Consider the following 18,334-nt stretch of genomic DNA (forward strand, 5'->3'; position numbering starts at 1 on the left):
CAAACGAAGTTCATCCGGCTCATTTTGTAGGGTTATGTCGGTTGGTGTAAAACCTAATATTAAAAAAATGTATGTTTTGACTGCAAATAGTATGAATTATAAAAATATGTAAAAAGATAGTGTATTGAAAGCTTCTGCATGATCCAAATACACTGAAAAAGTTTTCTTTTACGTCTTCAAAACCTTAAATATTAGATTGCTGACATTTTATGATGCGGTAAAGCGAATAACTTTTAAAAAGGGCATAATTAAACGAATTATTTGTTTCTGTTGGAGCAAATTTCCCAATATCTCGACAACTATCGCATTTTGAAAGATTTTTGTTAAATGTATTTTGATTTAAAATGATACTTAGATTATATTCTGTTTTGAATGTCAATTAGTACGAAATTTATAACATTGTAAAAAAGTTATTGTTAGAAAAACTTTTTTACCGATAAGTTCATCTTGCATTCACATTCGAAACATTTTTTTTTCCTTTAGATTGTCGTCAAAAAAAAAATATAAAAAAATAAAAAAATGTTTTTTTTGTTAATTTAAATTTTTAACATAAATTTTCATATTTGTGAAAAATGTCATCACATTTAGTCAGTATACATTTGCTTCGTACAGAAGTATTCATTCCCTGAAATTCGTTCTCAGAAAGTTTTGCTATATAAAATTCAGTAATGTTACTATGTTTTAATTGTCGCAAGGTTCACTGTATCGATTTTGTTGGCTTATGTCGGCAAATTTAATACTAAGAGAAACGAAAGCAATGAAATTGGACATGATCAAAAAGATATGTGAAGAATCCTTTGCCTTCTGATGGGTAGGAGTTGTACCCAAGTCTAGCGCATGGTCATTGATAGAACATAACTCATCATCATGTTTTACCGCCGGCGTCGGTAATAGCCTAAAAAATCGATACAGTTAAATACAGTAATCGTGCAAAAATATTTGAAATTAATGCAGGTAGAAATGCTCTTCCATGCCGGTGAAACGTGTAAAGTTTCATCGGAATCTAAGGTCAGCCACGATTTTAAAATTTTTCGGTCGGGTCTCCGTGGAATTCCTCTATTGTATTTGATGTTCAGTGTATGTATAGATAATTTTTATCCCATCAGATCTAATATCATCGTGTTGTGCTATCTTATGAAAAGTGCTATTTAGTACTTTTCGAGAAAAACGATTTTTAAAGTTTGAGATTGAATGTCTTGAAATTCATAAATGTTAGCAGATTTTCGGAAAATACATTCGATGCTTCTATGTTTTCTGTAGTTAACTTCCGATTTATGTGAAGATTGGTTAACTATATATTGACTGTTTTGCTTAAAATGTAAACCAAAGTCGCACACGTGTCATAAGTGTGTATAGATGACAAAATATATATGGCATATCACAAATGTAAACAGAAAATTGCATATAAAAATGAATCATAAATGATTCGTAAAATTATACGTTAAAAATTACTATGCACATGTTATACTTGCCCAGGCTACAAAGTAAATCACAAAGTTTCGACAATTTTCTTCCATTATTCGGGAAAAAACAATATGTCAAAGTTGGTTTCTTTAACAATTTAGAGACAATATGGTCGGTGTTAAGTCAGATTGGACTAATTTGCAAACCTTAAAATTAAAGATAATCATAGCGCTGGATAAAAATAATTTAACATTTTAATGTAAAAGATGCTGCGATCCAAACTTTAAGCTCGTTTTTCTCGAAATCAATAAAATGTCATTTATTCATGTTTGACTTAACACCGAACATATATATCAAACAATGTAATTGTTGACAAGGGACTAGATGAAAAAATATTCTCCTAGCATAATCCATCATTAAGTTTCGGCTTACTTTCCAAAAATAGTGGAAATCTCAAAAGAAAATCTGTTCAATAATCTTGAAAGCAAAGAACACTAAAGTGCAGAGGAAACTATGTTGGGAAATGTTTTGTTCCCAAGTAACCTGGCAGAAATTCAAAATTCTGAAAACGCCAATTTGTAGAGAATTCAGTAACATGGCATATCTAACTCCCAAAATGGCGTTTGTCATAACAGTGACGATACAGGAGATAAGCGGAGTACGCCATTTGCGAATGTTAAACAGCAGTATCCAACGGCAATAACTTTTTAATGGTTGATTGGATTGTCTTGCAATCTTCAACAAACTTGTTCGGCATATCTTCAAAAACTTAACTTCTTCCTAGGTCCGTGTTCGGATGTTTACAGCGACCTCTAGCGCCAATTTTGTGAACTGCGAGTGTTTCCTCATACATTTCGGCCAAAATCTCATACAAACTTCAAGCTTTTTGGGGGAAGGGGTTAACCGATTTAACTCAAATTTGGACAGTGTCATTTTTTCATGATTTGCAAGGACGCTGGGGGTGTACATCATTGATTTCAAAAATAGTCGTTTTATTGTCACCCTAGACTACACATTTTCGGCAAGCTTAAACATACAATCATCATAACAAAACTCTTTATATACGTAGCTTCCGGAGTTTGATCACTTTATTTTCCGATCGACATATTTGGTTATCTCTTCTGTAAAGCTTTTGAACAGTGGATTGGAGCACCTCAGAATCTATTGTTTATATAATATATTTACCTTGTGCTATGCGAAATTTGATTTGGCAATTAAATCGGTGAGAAATACAAGTCAAAAATTGTATTGTATTGATGACCCTCAAAAAGACCGGTAAATGTTTATGGGAAATATTCTTTCGAGCTGGGGTACTGGCAACGGGCTGAGCTGACTGGATCGACAACAAAAGAAGAACACGGTTATTTACAAACAGGTTATTTCTTATTTTTGAGCCGCCGATCAAAGATATGAAATGGGCCGTTGCTAACATCGCTATAATATGTTCGCGCGCCTGAGGTATCTCACGGACCAATCATGGCGCCGATAATTACTACTTTCACAAAACCCATTATTTTCGTAATTTTTAGTAGTCTATATTTTGCCGGATTGAATACGAAACAGCTGCACACATCTCCGAACAGATAGTGCAAAAATATGGTTTGATCACTTCCGTTTATGGCAATTTTTTTAGAAATATTGCAATAATGGTTTTGCAAGTGATTATTGAGGTTACGTTAATCTTTCTTTAATTTTTCTAGTTAGAGTAATAAACACACAAAAACCTTTTACTCCGAAGGCGTTGATGTATGTGTTCACCCAGAACTGCTATCTAAATGAAATAAAATAAACATATATGCTTACCACGTTCAGTATCCGAGCTGGCTGGCGCGAGCTACAGGTATCAACGTACAGCCGCTGGTTTTATAGAATTCAAGCGGGGGTACGGCTTATTGTTGCACAATCCCCATATTATCATTGTTATTATCTACCCACTCTGCGCTCGAATGTCACACCGTTAAAGCTACACTGCCACTAGCACTACATCTGGGTCATGCACGGTGCTCTGGTACAGTTTGGGATTATATTTTTTTTTGCTACGAGGACTACCCTGATAGGTAGCTTACAGTTTATTCTCAGCGACAATGATGAGAGAGTAGTGCACCATGAATGGAATGGCAGTAACGTTGGTTATTTGATGTATGATGTTGCTCTTGTATTCTTATGTTAATACATTTTATAGTTCTTCGTAAATTAACATACATTGTCAAGTTTGCCCATTTCAAGGCTAAGAACTGAGTAGCCATTGAAAATTTAGATATTCTTTAATTTTGATATTCAACATAAACTGTCAAAATGGTTACAAATTAAATTTCTAATGAATTATTAAGCGGGCTTATATAGGGTAAGGTGGGGCAAATCCGACTGTTGGGTAAACCAGACCCCCCTCTGTTACCGAAAATCAGAAGCACTACGTGAACTAATATCAATGTTGTCGTGTAGAGCATCGAAAATAATCATAATGGTGGTATGACAGCATTTTATTAGTCTACATTGAGATGCTCATACGACAAAAAGTGTGTTTTTACAACTTTTGATTTGACTTTTGTGCATCATTGACTACAGGATATTTCTGATTGTTAAAGTGATTCCATAAAAAATGAAAGTGGATTTAAATTCTTTGATTTAAGTCCTACAAAGTGCATAGATGAATTCAGTTCAACCTTTTTCATATATTTTTTAATTGCATCGTAATGAAAAATGACGCGGTGGGGCTAATCCGACCTCTAAATATTGGGGTAAATCCGACCGCTTTCTTAAGGCTACTCTAGGATGACCATATTAGATAAGTAAATACCCAGGATAATCCTAAGGGGACCCTCTTTTCGCTGATTCGAAGTCAATTTGACGGTATTATCCGCTCGAACGGGTCTGGCAGATTTTTTCCCAGGATTTCGTTAGTGAATTTTTCCACGTTCAATTGCTGCGGATAGATACAACCAACCGTGTCTTTCTTTCGTGTGAATGAGATCATCGAGCACTTCTTAAGATTTGCGTACATCCTGTTTTCCCTACACCAATTAACATAAATTGGATGCTGATGTTGGAGAAATCTTCAATTTTCAATTGAGCGAATCAGATCTAGAGATCATTAGCGAAGACCAGTCGTGAAATCTATAGCACTAGATGTACATCATTGTAGTAAAGCAGAAACATCATCAGTACCAGGTGGCTTCCTGGGGGTATTTGTTGACATTTATGCAAATGATTATACCTGGCAATCTCTATCCCTCGATCCGTGAGATAAAATGGAAATAACTACTCAAATAATGATTGTTTCCAAAAAACTGCATTTTAGTAATTGTTATATCGCGGCTCAATTTTTCAAAAGCGACAGATTGGTTGGTGCAAATAACATAAAATTGATGGCAACATTCCTTACTCACATTGTGTAGAATATTGCAGGATGTTAGATACAGAAGGTTAGTCGATGTCAATGATATTTTTGCATCCCGATGTCTGTTAGATACCAGCCGTCCTTTGGTGTCATTTACCTCGAAGAGCGTTTACTGTACACCACATTCCCGCTGTTATACTATACTATTATACCACGACTGCTTCTTTGCATCTCATTATTCGTGTATAAACGAGCTTTCTGGAAATATTTAAGAGCACCAGAGAATAGAGGGTGCTTTTGGAAAGTGGGCTCTGTTGTGTGAATCTATGAGTGTCCGCCAAATATACAGAGAGTATGCTCGTAACTCCTTTGTTGCCACAATCCCAGATATGCTCGTCGTGGCACATCTCTTCAATGATATTGTCAACTGTCACATCAGACATACCACATCGATCTTCTTCGAACCTAAGACATTCGAAGATCACATGTTTCGGTGTCTCTTGCACGTCCATACACTCCGATCAAAGGAGTGACGAAGCGTGTCCAAACCAATGCAGGTACTTCCGGAAGCATCCATGTCAGGACAAAATTGCCTCAAATGTAAGTTCACCTCTCCATGCTTCCTAGCCACCCATGTCAACACACCTTCCTTTCTCCGCGTTGTCCTACTTTTGTTGCCACTTAGCCAACGAGTCCGCTCTAACCAGTCTCCTTGCATTTTGTGCGTTTTTCCGCTGGTAGCATTCCACGTCCTCAACCACAGTAATGCAGAAGAGGATTATCCCGGCAATGACGCATACCGCCTCCGACGATATCGTTCTGCAGGCACTCGCGACATGAATAGCCATTAGGCGAAACTCGCTTGTCAACTTGGTTCGGTTCTGCTTTGAGTTCAGCGCTACGGCGATAGCCATCCAGCTGACACTGTTGAACACATTCTTCACGTCGATCGTAGTCACAGCACAGTAGCGATTGCTGGATCTCCAGGTGGCTTTCCACCTGGTGGGCAGCAACACCAGATTCTGGATCTTCAGTCTATCCGGGAAGTAGTCTACGTCCAGACATTTCTGTAGAACATGTCCGGAAACGCCAGGATTTTCAGTGCCCCGTTGGAGATACTGTTCAGACCGGAAGCTTACTTCGTTTTCAGCCCTTTCGAGCTCGTCGTGGGAAGCTCGATTGTACCGTTTGCATCAACGTACGGTGTAGGGACCATGCGGTTGGGCGTGCTTCGGGAAAAGACCCTCGACGATAATTTTCAGTTTGTCAGCGCACGTTTGAGCTTGCGTCGTTGGACCCTTGACTCTGACGATCACGACTCGGCAAGCGTTTTTTGAGGTATTAGCGTTAGGGTTAGCTGCACGGTTTCTTGTAGCAGGTGGACTTACTATCTCGCTTTTAAAAGCGGCCGTAGCCGCCCTTAATGTCATCTTACATTCTTCTCTGACTGTCTCAGATCTTGCTCTCTGAACGCGTCTTCTCGCTGTTAGACAGGCAGCATGGAGGATGCTGAGCCTTTTTTTCACCAATAAGCCGGACGGCAGCAGTTAGGCGGCACCTAGATCGATACAACAATTGTAGGCTGTATTCGTATAGCGGGTGTTTGAACATTGGCCTCGATCTCAAGTTGCGTAAACGGCACACCTTCTCTAACAGAGGGGCAGGCCCGATGAGAGGGGGACAGCCAGGGCAATTGCCCTGGGGCCCGGGACGTATTTGGGGGCCCGCGTTTTTACCCGGAAGATGGGCGAACACGTCCGGTATTCATAGAAGAGCAATAGAAATAGTAATAGTAATTTCTTTGTAATCATTCGCCACATTAAATTATTATGTGATGAAAGCGTAAAAAAATGAAAACTTTATTTGAGAGTTGACATTTGTGAAAACAAGCGTTTTTAAGGGAGTTGTCTACTTTGTGTACAAGTTGAAAAAAATGAGTTATATTGCTTGAATCGACGAAATACACTATAGAATATTGAGAAGCCGATTCAAAGTAGAAATGCGAGTGCGCGGTCAAACGCATCCGTCCTCTTCTACCTTCGCTTCTTTGATGATGGTGCCGGTTGTTGGCTTGGAGATAAAGGGCGCGATTGTTGTGTGAATATTTGTTCCGGCCAGATCCGTAGATATTGGTTTTGTAACCGTTTGTGGTTTGGCATAAGATAACGGTGTGCTGTTTACGGTTATAGTAGGTGGGCTTTTCTTAGCTGCTTTTGCACAATGTTTTCCGTGATGCGTTCAACCAACAGCAGCAGTACTCGGTTGCCCGATGTACTCGCAGTTGTTTAATTTTTGTCTGATTACTGCGTTCTGTGTCTACATTGCTGTCGGGTTCTACATATTCTCACAGTATATCAAAACCGGGTACTACGTTAAACATATACCATTGTTTATTAACAAAACCTGCATAAAATCTACGATTAGAAACGGTTTTCTTGAATTCAATATGAGATAAACTTATGTAAATTGAAAATCTTTTTGATTTAATAATTTTAAACGATAATTTCGAGCTGCATCTGCTACCTTCTCATCTTGCTTACAACAAAAGCAAGTCTGCACAGTAGAAGCAAAATATTAAGTTCTAATCCATCATGTCGAAAAAAATGAGCGACGATTATTAGCAGAAAGTGGCCTATTGTGGTAAAACTGTATTCCTGTTTACTTTTCGAAACGTTCCTTAACCTTCCGGAGGTCGTTAGTGCACTGAGTGTCAAATAACGGAAGTTGACCCATATGACAATTCACATACATAGAACCAAGAGGCTAGGTTCATTAAAGCGGAAAACTTATTCAAAAAGTTGTCATTGTATATGCCACTAAGACGCCAAAAATTTTTTAAGGGACCTCATACATGAACAAAAACGCAGACAGGTCAAATATTTCGCCAGAAACACACAAATTCATTTATTTACGCTTGCAGCGAAGCCAGTGTAATACGGCTTTACCGCATAACCGAGGCCAAGAAAAAAATCTCCCTTCATTGAACACTGATCATTCTTTTCATTTCCATCCACTTCATCTATAACTCTCTTTGGTTTATTCGGTCTAATGGCCATTCAGACTTTTGCCTTCGTTTGAATGACCATTCGTCTTAATGACCATTCGACCTAATATCCTTCGTCCTAATGGCCCAGCATGATTATTATGACAATAGTGGTGAGGGTGATCATAAAAGATGCTGCAATCTCCCCACAAAACTGATGGTTTTATATTTACCCATCAACGACCATGTCCTTATCTTTACAGTTCTTTATCTGAAAAATCATATCAGATTACCTAAGTTTGATTTTTTTTGTATTTCTCCATTCCGGGTAATGAGAAGGCGGACACTTAGAATGTAATGAGAAAAGGCGTACAGTTGGGCATTAGAAGGTGATATTCGTAAAAGATCGCGTAGCTTTAACGAGTTTTTCAGTATTTCTTATTAGATGACGCTAGAAAATTGGCAAATTTCGTGGAACAATGGAAATCTTAAAGGCACAAACAAGCCTTGGTTCAAGGGGATGGATAAGGTTCGTGACTTCATTCGGATAATGTTTCGGGTCAAGTCCAGCCATTATACGTTGGATGAGCATCTTAGGTGCAGTGGGCATGTGGAGAGCGGTCTCTGAGCGTATGGTGACGATTGTCGCAACATTAAACATGTTATCTGGTCGTGTTCCTAGTGTCCTAGCGCCAGATCTCCGTTAAGCGAATCTCTTCGGCCTCGTTACAGTCCGAGATGTACTAGCTATCCTCGTTCTCCTATATGGCTCTCATATACAGTTTTTTAAACCCGAAAGATAACCAAATTGAGTTATCTCTTCTCATTTGGTTGATATACTAACAGCTACGTGGAAATCTGGTCCCAAAAGAGTTTACAGCGGGTCCAAGGAGAGCAGTCGGCAATCCGGTTCATGATGTCCTATAGTTTAACTTCTTCCTTTCCTTAACGCCCTCTTTACTTTCCCTGATACGGCCTCTGCTACTCTGATATTGAAATTAATTTCTCTTGTGTATGTTGCCTTCCATATAATAAGCCTAATAGTCTGAATAAAAATGCACTAATATTCTTTCTGCATATCGATCTGAATTTCTTGTTTTAAAATGTAAATGTGTTAAAATATATTCCCCTAAGTATTACTAAAAATAAGTTTAAAATTTAAACAAATCCTAATTATTTATTTTATATTTTCAAAAAATTTAAATTGTAACCTAAAAGAAATTTGTATCTCAATAAAAATAGTACATTATTGTGCATTGAGAATTTCAGACGCATGCATTTTGTACGCGAGACAAATATAATTTTAGGTTTGAGTTTGTTCCAAACGTTCGAGTGGGTATTTCCCCTCTCGGTTATTTTCGAGTGGGTAGTATTACCCATACTAGCCACGGTATCCGCCGGCCCTGGTTAAAAGTACAAATGAAGCTAAAGCTGTTAACACCCTACAATTTCACCATGTTACATATAGCGTGCTGATTATGTTTCAGACCATCAATCAAGCAGATGCGTTTGTTTCGCGAAACGAAATATATCGTTGGATGTGGCAAGTCAGTACCTCTGTATATTTAGGCGATGACACCAAAGAGGTACGAATACACGAATTAGCACCGTGCACCTCTAATTACGTTGTTAATCGTTATGTACACCCGAGTACCCGCAAATTGAAAAACTCGTAACTATGCCAATTTTACCCGATTTGGACACCACGGAATAAGAAGCCGTCGAAACTCACTTGTCTTGCACGCTATCTGTGGATGTGGCAATATGAGTCAACGGAGACTAATAGAAACCACGGACTAACGAGTTGACCATGGCTGAAGAGGTACTAATTCATGCTGAGCTCAAGCGCTTAGGTTTAGAATGGCATGTCAGTAATACAGCACTGGGACCCGACGCGGCTCTCGACGGCCCTGCAGAGGGGAGGTTATTTCACGTTCTCCCTTTACGTCTCGATTGTATGTGTAGCTGCTAACCACCGAATTGTTTACGTTTCCAATCTGTTGGTTGCGATGCGTTGTGTAATTGGAGGCTCGTTGGCATGTGTTTGGTGTGAACCCTATGAACAGTGTTTTGAGAGCTGTTCAGGGGGAGTGTTTTGGGGTTCAAACCCTTCCGATAAGGGTTTTGAGTTACTTTTAAAAATTTGTTAGCTTTCTGTTCAGAAAAAAAATTATACTCGAGCTGAGTTGACTCATAAAACATCATTTGAGAAACAAGTCGTTGAAGGTACCAAGAAAGAAACCGTACGATAGTGGCTGGAAGTGTATAAGTCAAGTTGATCGGCATCTCTGGATCGGTTCACGTTTCGACAAATTTAGATATTAGCAACAGTCGTAGGTAGACCAGTTACATAGTAAAGGTCGGTCAGCGACTAGCAACGGGAGCTAAAATGGAAAAAATCTAAGTCGGAGAAAATCGATTTATCGTTGTCTGGAGAAATTTCATCGCTGATAATCTCTCCATCGGAGTGACGGATACCGTAAAATGGGGGAACATTGATAACTTTTTCAAAAAAATTTCGAATAACTATCTTCAATTCAACTAGATGTAACTGTTTGAATTTTTAAAACAAGTACCGGTACCTATAGATTTGAAATGTTCAAATTGTTGGGTATTTTATTTTATTTTACTATATAAATAAAATTATTTTGTAAATTTTCATTCGTTGTCTTTGGGGTAACATTGATCAGAAAAATATGTCTATCGAAATGAGAGATAACGCTCGAAATGTTGTGTAAATTGCACATTTGTAGGCAATTTCATGGCCCGGCATTGTATCGTCTCGTAAAAAAACGGTTTCCAAAAAAGTGATCAGTACGGTTGAAGTTGGTTGATTTCATTAATATACAGGGAATTAATAGAACAGATTGAAACGATGCATGAAAGGTGTACCATTTTCAAATTGAATTTGTTATCCTAAAAAGTACATTAAATGCCGCCGAAATAATCGTTGCCGATAGATGCTGAACATGTTTAGAATATGGATTGTTTTTATTTCGATGATTTTGTTAGAGGGAATCATCTTATCGTACGTTACTCATTGGATCAAACTTACCCTGGTGATCAAAGATACCCCGTTTTACGGTAGCTAAATGACTGAAAATGGACATCGGTATCGGGAGAAATACCGCCGTCGAGGAATTTTCAACACCATCAGATAAATAGGAACGGGTAGCGCCAAGAAGGATAGGAAACCCTTCGAAGATGATTGTTAAGAGATGTAAATCATTATGGTCGACATCTACTGATCGGTTCGTCTCTATAAGTGACGATATTTGCAGCAGACTTGAGCAGGTCAAATATACTGTGAAGGTTGGACAGAAAGCAATAAAATGCATCAATGACACAAAAAAGAGCAGTACAACTTAATGGTTGCCCCGAATTGCGAGATACAAGAGGTTTAGGTTAAGTCGGTAGGCTTAACAAACTAATCTGACATCACCACGAGCCAGTAGGCAGCAGTGTCTGTTGAAGGTTCCTTCTCGATAACACACATTTAGCCAATTTATTGAGCTTAGTCGATTGGTACCCAAGATTCGGTCCTCCAGGCCCCGGAAAAAACCTTTAAAGATTAAGAGTTTCTATATTCTTTTATAAGAAACAAAATTAAAACCCTTTCCTTGAGAACTTTGAATGCGCACAGGCCTGTATCGATATCCTTTTTATCGATGGGGCTCTGTCGGTTGATTGGTCTGTGATTGCCGTCGCAGTTTTTGCAATTCAACATTCTCCTTGGTTTCATGTTCACGAGAGTAATTGTAGCACTGATGGGGTCCAGGCCAACGAACACGAGGGTGACCGAATTTGAAGGATCCGTAGCACTGTATCGGATTTGTATAATATGAGCGCGTACGGAGTAGACCGATTTGCTGTGGCTAGAGTAGGTACATTTGTTAAACGTTGAGATTAAGGCTGATATTTTGACTCGACTTTCATTTTCCGTACGAGTAATTAGTTTGCCAAGGATCCCATCTTAATCAGCCAGCTCTGACAAAATGTCTTTCTTTTATGTTAATTAAATCGAGGCAGGAGGTGACGCAATGGTTCATGTTAAGGTTGGGATGTGGCTGAACAGCAACTTTTGTGCCTTCGATAAGGGAGGACATACGCAGCATTTTATCATCCTGGGTGGGACTAAGTACTCTTTAGCTAGCGGTAAGCTTGAATCTAGTTGGTACCGCCACACGGTACTATCTTTGATTTTAGGCCTGAGTTTAGTCCGGCCTAAGACGTTAGTACCTGTCATTGCAGAAATGGCTGCATCCTGAAGCCAAATGAAAACAGTGTAAAAGGCCGCCATGTTCCTCTTGCATACATCTCAATAATTTGAATCAACTTTTCGAACTTTATGTGCAATATTATGGCCTATGTTGCACACAAACCATGTGAGGGCAAGTAAGCAAGTTTTATCCCGTACGAAAAACAGGTGTAATAATTTTAAATGCATTTTTTTAAATATTCTTTATCGTCCTATATCTAGAAGGTGCTACACGCTCATTTCAAAACGCCACATCGAAGAGTTATATTGCAGGTTAGCAGAAGTCGAATCATATTGAAACAAACTGTCGAACGAAATTTTATAATTGGATTCAGAGATGAAAATTGTTTTCGTTCGTTAGTTTACCAATGGCTATCAAAATGAGTGAAGTTTAATTTGCTCACAATTTTTTAGTTATTTTTACATGAGGAAAAGAATATATAATCACAATTTGTTCCCTTTTCTAGTTGTATCTTCTCACAAAGAACACCATAAGCAAGTGGAAGTTTATTTATATTTTTACTGCTTTTGAAAGAGTTCAAAAGATTGAGATTGAATAAAAAATTGTAAATGGAGCCATGCCATATAGCCTAAGTAACACTTTTAAATATGACGGCAAACAAACTGTTACAAATATTCTCATTTTGATCGTTATTTAAATGTTATCGGAGATTGCTTGTATTGTTTCGTAATTTATAATTTTCTAGCATATCTTGAACGATTCGCATTTCCGCTGTAGTACAAATTTTCGTTTAATTCTTTATGATAGAACAGATATGCACAGTAGGGTGGCACGAGGATGTATGAAAAAAATTAAATACCATAGAACCAAGTTAGAAAAATTCGTAATTCTTCAACGAACTCCTATGCTAAATTTGAATCAAATCTGTTGGAGCATGTTTTAGCACAAATGATTCTAAGTTTGTACGGAGTTTACTATGAGAAAATAATACATTTTCATTAAATTCATAAATATGCCGCCTGGTGCCTCTGAAAAATATATTTTATGCTGCATTCTATAGATTCAGTCAAGTAGAGTAACTTCTTCTAAAGACAGTTCATAGCTATGACAACTGGTTCATGAGTTATTGCAAAATTAAACTTTCGTTGCCCTGAAGTTTATGAAAATAGTGTTGTCTCTGGCTACCCAATCAAGTGAACCTTGACGTATTTGTAGTGGTCACCAGTTATGCCATTTGTGTAAAGCGGAAATATAATCCAGATGGTATCGTCCAAAACATGCGATCCAAAGGACCTGGGATCGAATTGGAACAGAGTTATTTTTATGTATTTTTTGAATTCAATAATATACGTTGAGCAAATTAAAATTGAAACGAGACTGAAGCAGGCAAGATTCTCGTTATTTTGAAGCTCAACTGATGTTCACCACATCCCCGTGGAGTTGGAGCTGCTATAGAGTGCCCCGTAAAGTGAAGGTTGGTTAATTGAGTAAGTCGGGCAATATCTGTCACTATACACCAGCAAGAGTGTCTCCGGCCATGAAGCACGATTTGATTTTAACCAAAACTTTTGGACGGATCATCCAGGAATTTAGATTAGAGTAGCATCGTGCATATAATATATAAATTTGATGAAATAAAATAACACGTCAGAAAGAACGGTTTTGATCTCCCTTATTACTTTATTGGAAACTAACAATTCTACATAATAATGTTCCCGCTTTACAGGCAGCAAAAAAATAAAATAAAATATTGATAATTTAGAATCGAACTCGTGTCCTTCTGATTGTGTATTTATGACGCTCGCATCTGAACTATAAAACCGGTTATGTTGATAGCTGCCTAGTTCGATTTATGACTGGCATATCACGGTTAACTTGATTGAAATATCAGCCAGAGTATCCAGATAAATTCAATTTTCACCAACGATGTAGACACTTAGCATTGTATAAAGAATAATTTTTGAACCAGAAGTCGCAGCCTTTTACACTCTTCGGGGAAGTTGTACACGGTACTCGTATCTACCGAAATCAGCATAGCATATATTTTTAGATTACATAGGAGCGTATCTACGAAATATTAAATAATGTGGATCGTTTAACCATGTTAAATCACATACAAACTTTAAACCATTTGTGCTAAAATATAGTGCAACCTATCAAATCAACATTTTGCATGATTGAATGAGGTCGTATAGCAAGTAGTTTTAGATCGGTTCTTCTGAATTCTAAAATTTGTGCCACCCTAATGCACAGGGTATGAAAGAGCTGTGAAAGCTGAGACTTGACAGATGACTTGGCAAAATGACGCAAAAAGTTGAATCCGGAAAAATCGCTTAAATCGTGTCGGAATTTAAGGGGGGTTGTGTAAGGTATTATCGGCAAAAAATTGGATACTTTAATTTTTTTTCGATGCAAAGATTCTTTGTCTTTTCAGTCAGGCGCCACATTGAAATCTTGTTTTGCGGTATACACCATATCTCAATATCTACTGGACAAACGTTGAGACATTTGCACAGTTGTTTGTCACAGCATTTCACAAGTAATTAAGGGAGCTTTTATTTTTTGGTCGATTTTCGATTTTTTCGTAGTACTTTGAAACCAAAGTCCGATTATTGCTAAAACAACGATTAACATGTTATTGTAAAATAATAATATTTAGCAGTTTGCAAAAAGCTCTTGTAGTTGCCTGGGCAATGATGTGAAGAAGAAGAATTGTGCAAAATTCAGAACGATTGGTCCAAGAAATTTTGTCTGCATCCAGTATCAGGTTCAATTTGTAAATTTATAATTATCAATTCATTATCAGACAGATGGCAGACTAATTATAATTTTATAATTTTTATTAATTAAAATTACTGGACTTTTGGTAATTCAGGCATGATTTGATAATCGTGCTGATAATTTGAATTACTTCATTTTCAGCAAAGTAGGTCTGCCAAATTCTATATGCATGGTTAGTAGACTAGTTGGGTAGGATGGTATAATAAGCCCCACCAGGCTAAAATTTCAGATTTCCATTCCATGGACGACATAATTATCTGAAGCAAATTAAAAAATTTTATGGCATTTTTCATGTGTTGCAGAACAGCAACTGATACAAACTTTTCAAGCTTTTTGTAAGCTTCCACTCTTTTTCTATAAGCATTTGATTTAATTTGGAACAGTTAGATTTGGCTGAACTGACAAACTACTAAGTGTAATGTTAGAGAAGCTCTTCAAGCCCTTGGAGTGGCTAGCGCCTAACAATACAGCTCTATAACGTTCTCGATAGTATGCACCATTATTAGCAAAATAACGTTTTAGTTAATTATGAATCCTAAATAATAAATTGTTTAAGCGGTTACTCCAGTGTAGAATTTTAAAACAATCGATTTTTTTATTTATTAGTCTAAAATGTGCTTTAGGATGTAAAAAATGATATCTCAAAACATGGAGAAAGAAAACAATTCAAAAATATAATTTTCAATTTTGCCGCAACGCTTCTTATGTATAACCCATGTGTACTGCAAACTTTAACCGCGTTTTTCTCGAAACCACTGGCCGGAAATGTAACTCGAGCAAATGATTTTTGGTCGCTTTGAAATTTTCACAGTATATTCAAAATTGATATTTCTAGTCACGTAAGCAGGATTAAATTTTTTATTGCTTACCTTTTTATTGATTAACGATTTTGTGTAAATTTTTATGACATTCTCTACGTTTTTTCATTCAAAACTACGCCATTTCGCTTGAAATCAAAATATCGAAAAAATTCTACGTACATCGCTATTGGATAAATATGGCTCCCTTTGCTCGCAATAAAGATGGCAATAAATAAATCAGTTTATCAGGTAGGAAAGACAAGCACTGTCGAACTACACTAATAAAATAAAATACTAATTAATGCGTAGAAAACTACGCATTTTCAATAAAACTGGAATAACCCATTAAGTGGGTAAAGAGTTCGTATCCATAAATGAATACAGCTCTTGTACATCAACCTGGGTATGCTGTACCCTTTATTTTTCGCAGAACTGTTACAACAAAACGCGTGAAAAATATCCATTCATGAAAATCGCGCCAGAATGAAAAATACTGTCAATAGAATTATTTCTGAATTAAAAAAAACATAAAATAACATTCATTTCACATTATTGTCTCCTTAACTACTTAACAAAATAAAACTGCCAACTGGATATATTTTTGGTGGCTGGATCTTTTGGCTGCTCTAAAAATGCCAAACTTCCGCATATTTGCAACATCCTCAGTAGTTTAAACAACGAGTTTTACGAGCATTGCCGAAATGTTCCGTTTCCTCCACGTACTCAGATGCAGGCCGGTAATTTGCAGCTTCCGCTACGAACCTGCAAACTAGTAAACTCGCTTAAAATAATTCTTAATGACTTTTCACTCATTATTAAGATCAGTATATCCATTGACATTATCTCATCGAGTAGTTGTGAAATGAATAAAAAGCACCCATTGTTAGAAGCAAAAAAAATACCCATTTTTGACAGCTCGAATAACTTCCGAAAATGGGCAATTTGAATACTTAAAATGGGTAAAGTTTTTTTACCGTGTTTATCTACCCGTATTTTTTTTATTTCCTCGTTCTTTCCTTCTCTCTACACGCTTGATTCCAATTGCACATAAAAGGGTTACAGTAGAGCACGTTTGGATAAATTGAGATCTATTCAATCAAGTCAGATCAAAGTTGTTTTTGTGTATTAGAAACAGAACTACAATAAGAATTGTTTTGATTCTGTTCTTTTTGCTTATCGCTAAGAGAATAAACGGGACCATTTAATTCGTTAATATAAATCGATAACATATTTTCACGAATGATTGCCCATATATCTATTGTATCACACATCAAAGAAAGTAAATAACGGAAGAAAATTATTGTTTTTAGGGGATAGATCCAAACAAATGACAAATACCCTAAGCTAAGAGTAAATAATTGATTTTAAATATGTGCAATGTTCCAATAAGAATAAAATCACATAAAACTTCTGAATTCAGAATGTTTTGAAATTTATGGTGATCAATATATTTATTTCGATTTTTGGCATAAATCGTTCCAATTTGCATTGATGCATTATAGAAATATGTTTATATTCTGTCTGCCACAGTGCCAAAAAAAAAAACATATCGCTCGTGAATATAAATGATCATTCTGTCAAAGTTTAATTTTCTGTTTGATCTTTGTTTACTTTTTATTTAAACCTCGCTGAAAAACGTGTAGAATTTTAATTCGCAGACCTTCATTGATAATTGATCTTTATTCCAAACTTGTGAAAATTCACTTGAAACGAAAATAAATGTTCTCCCCCACGTCGATAGGTATCATGTTCAATTAGAATGCCACTCACAGTTCATTTTAAATTTAAATTGAAATATTTTATCCAATTTTTTAATAAAAGTCTGAAATCTTGACAAACATATAATTCCGGCTTAAAAGCGAACTGTCAAAATTCTCTTTGAAGGGAAATTCCGAACAAACCGTTACTCGCCAATCACAGATGTTGGCAGTAAACAAAAGAGAAAAATTTTCTCTTCCATTAACTGCTATGAACTGTGTTTATCCAGCGACGGTTTATCCGGAATTTCCTTTCAAAGATAATTTTGACAGTTGGGTTTTAACCAGTAATCATATTTTTGTCGAGAAATAACTATCATAGCACCAATTACAACCGATGGTTTAGCCACCTCTAACTCGACGAGCGCCTATTCAAACTGAATAAAAATATGCATATGTATCTCAATTTATTTTCTTTTGTGCATTTTATGTCACTACAAAGTACTGCACATCATCAGCTAACTTTCAACTATCCAACACGTTAAAGTTCTATGTTCAGAAACATATCGGCAACAAGTTGACAGAATTGTTCTCAAACCCTATGGAACGAGATATTTGACGAAGAAAAGCTATTTTACTGCAAGAAAATATCGGAATGAATTTACTCATTTTCTTTAACTTGAATTTGTTGTTTTTTAACATTGACGTGTAACGCAGATCAGAACGCAGCCATATAAATGACAGCATCGTTTGATTAAAGCTTACCAAATATTTTAGGCCGGTTTAAAAGTTAGTCCGGTTTAAAAACAGTTAGTGCGGCTTTGTGCTTGCGGCTATTAGTATGTATCGTAAGCCCTGTGCCTCTGTAGCTGCACCTTCTATTTGTCCTCCAAAGATATGTTCAACGGATTTAACATTGATGAATGGATTTTTGGGCATCATTTTCTCTACAAATTGCAAAAAAGTCGGTTCTCCGAAGTTAATTGTTGGATACACATATTGTGGTAATCCTAGATCCATAGTCACCATTGCTAACAGTGGCAGCCATCGTCACTGGAGAGAACCACTATCATCCAACCACTACGGTGGAGACGAATAACGAAATGGAACCA

At 36.8% G+C, this 18,334-nt stretch overlaps 1 protein-coding gene across 1 annotated transcript in view; it reads right to left on the bottom strand.

Annotated features, from left to right (window-relative positions):
• LOC131693369 (SCY1-like protein 2) overlaps positions 1–18,334 on the bottom strand; it is a 302,979-nt gene that overhangs the window by 79,351 nt on the left and 205,294 nt on the right. The gene's annotated exons all lie outside the window — the stretch shown is intronic.

This window comes from Topomyia yanbarensis, chromosome 3 (assembly GCF_030247195.1).
Source record: "Topomyia yanbarensis strain Yona2022 chromosome 3, ASM3024719v1, whole genome shotgun sequence".
In the NCBI taxonomy this organism is placed as follows: domain Eukaryota; kingdom Metazoa; phylum Arthropoda; class Insecta; order Diptera; family Culicidae; genus Topomyia; species Topomyia yanbarensis.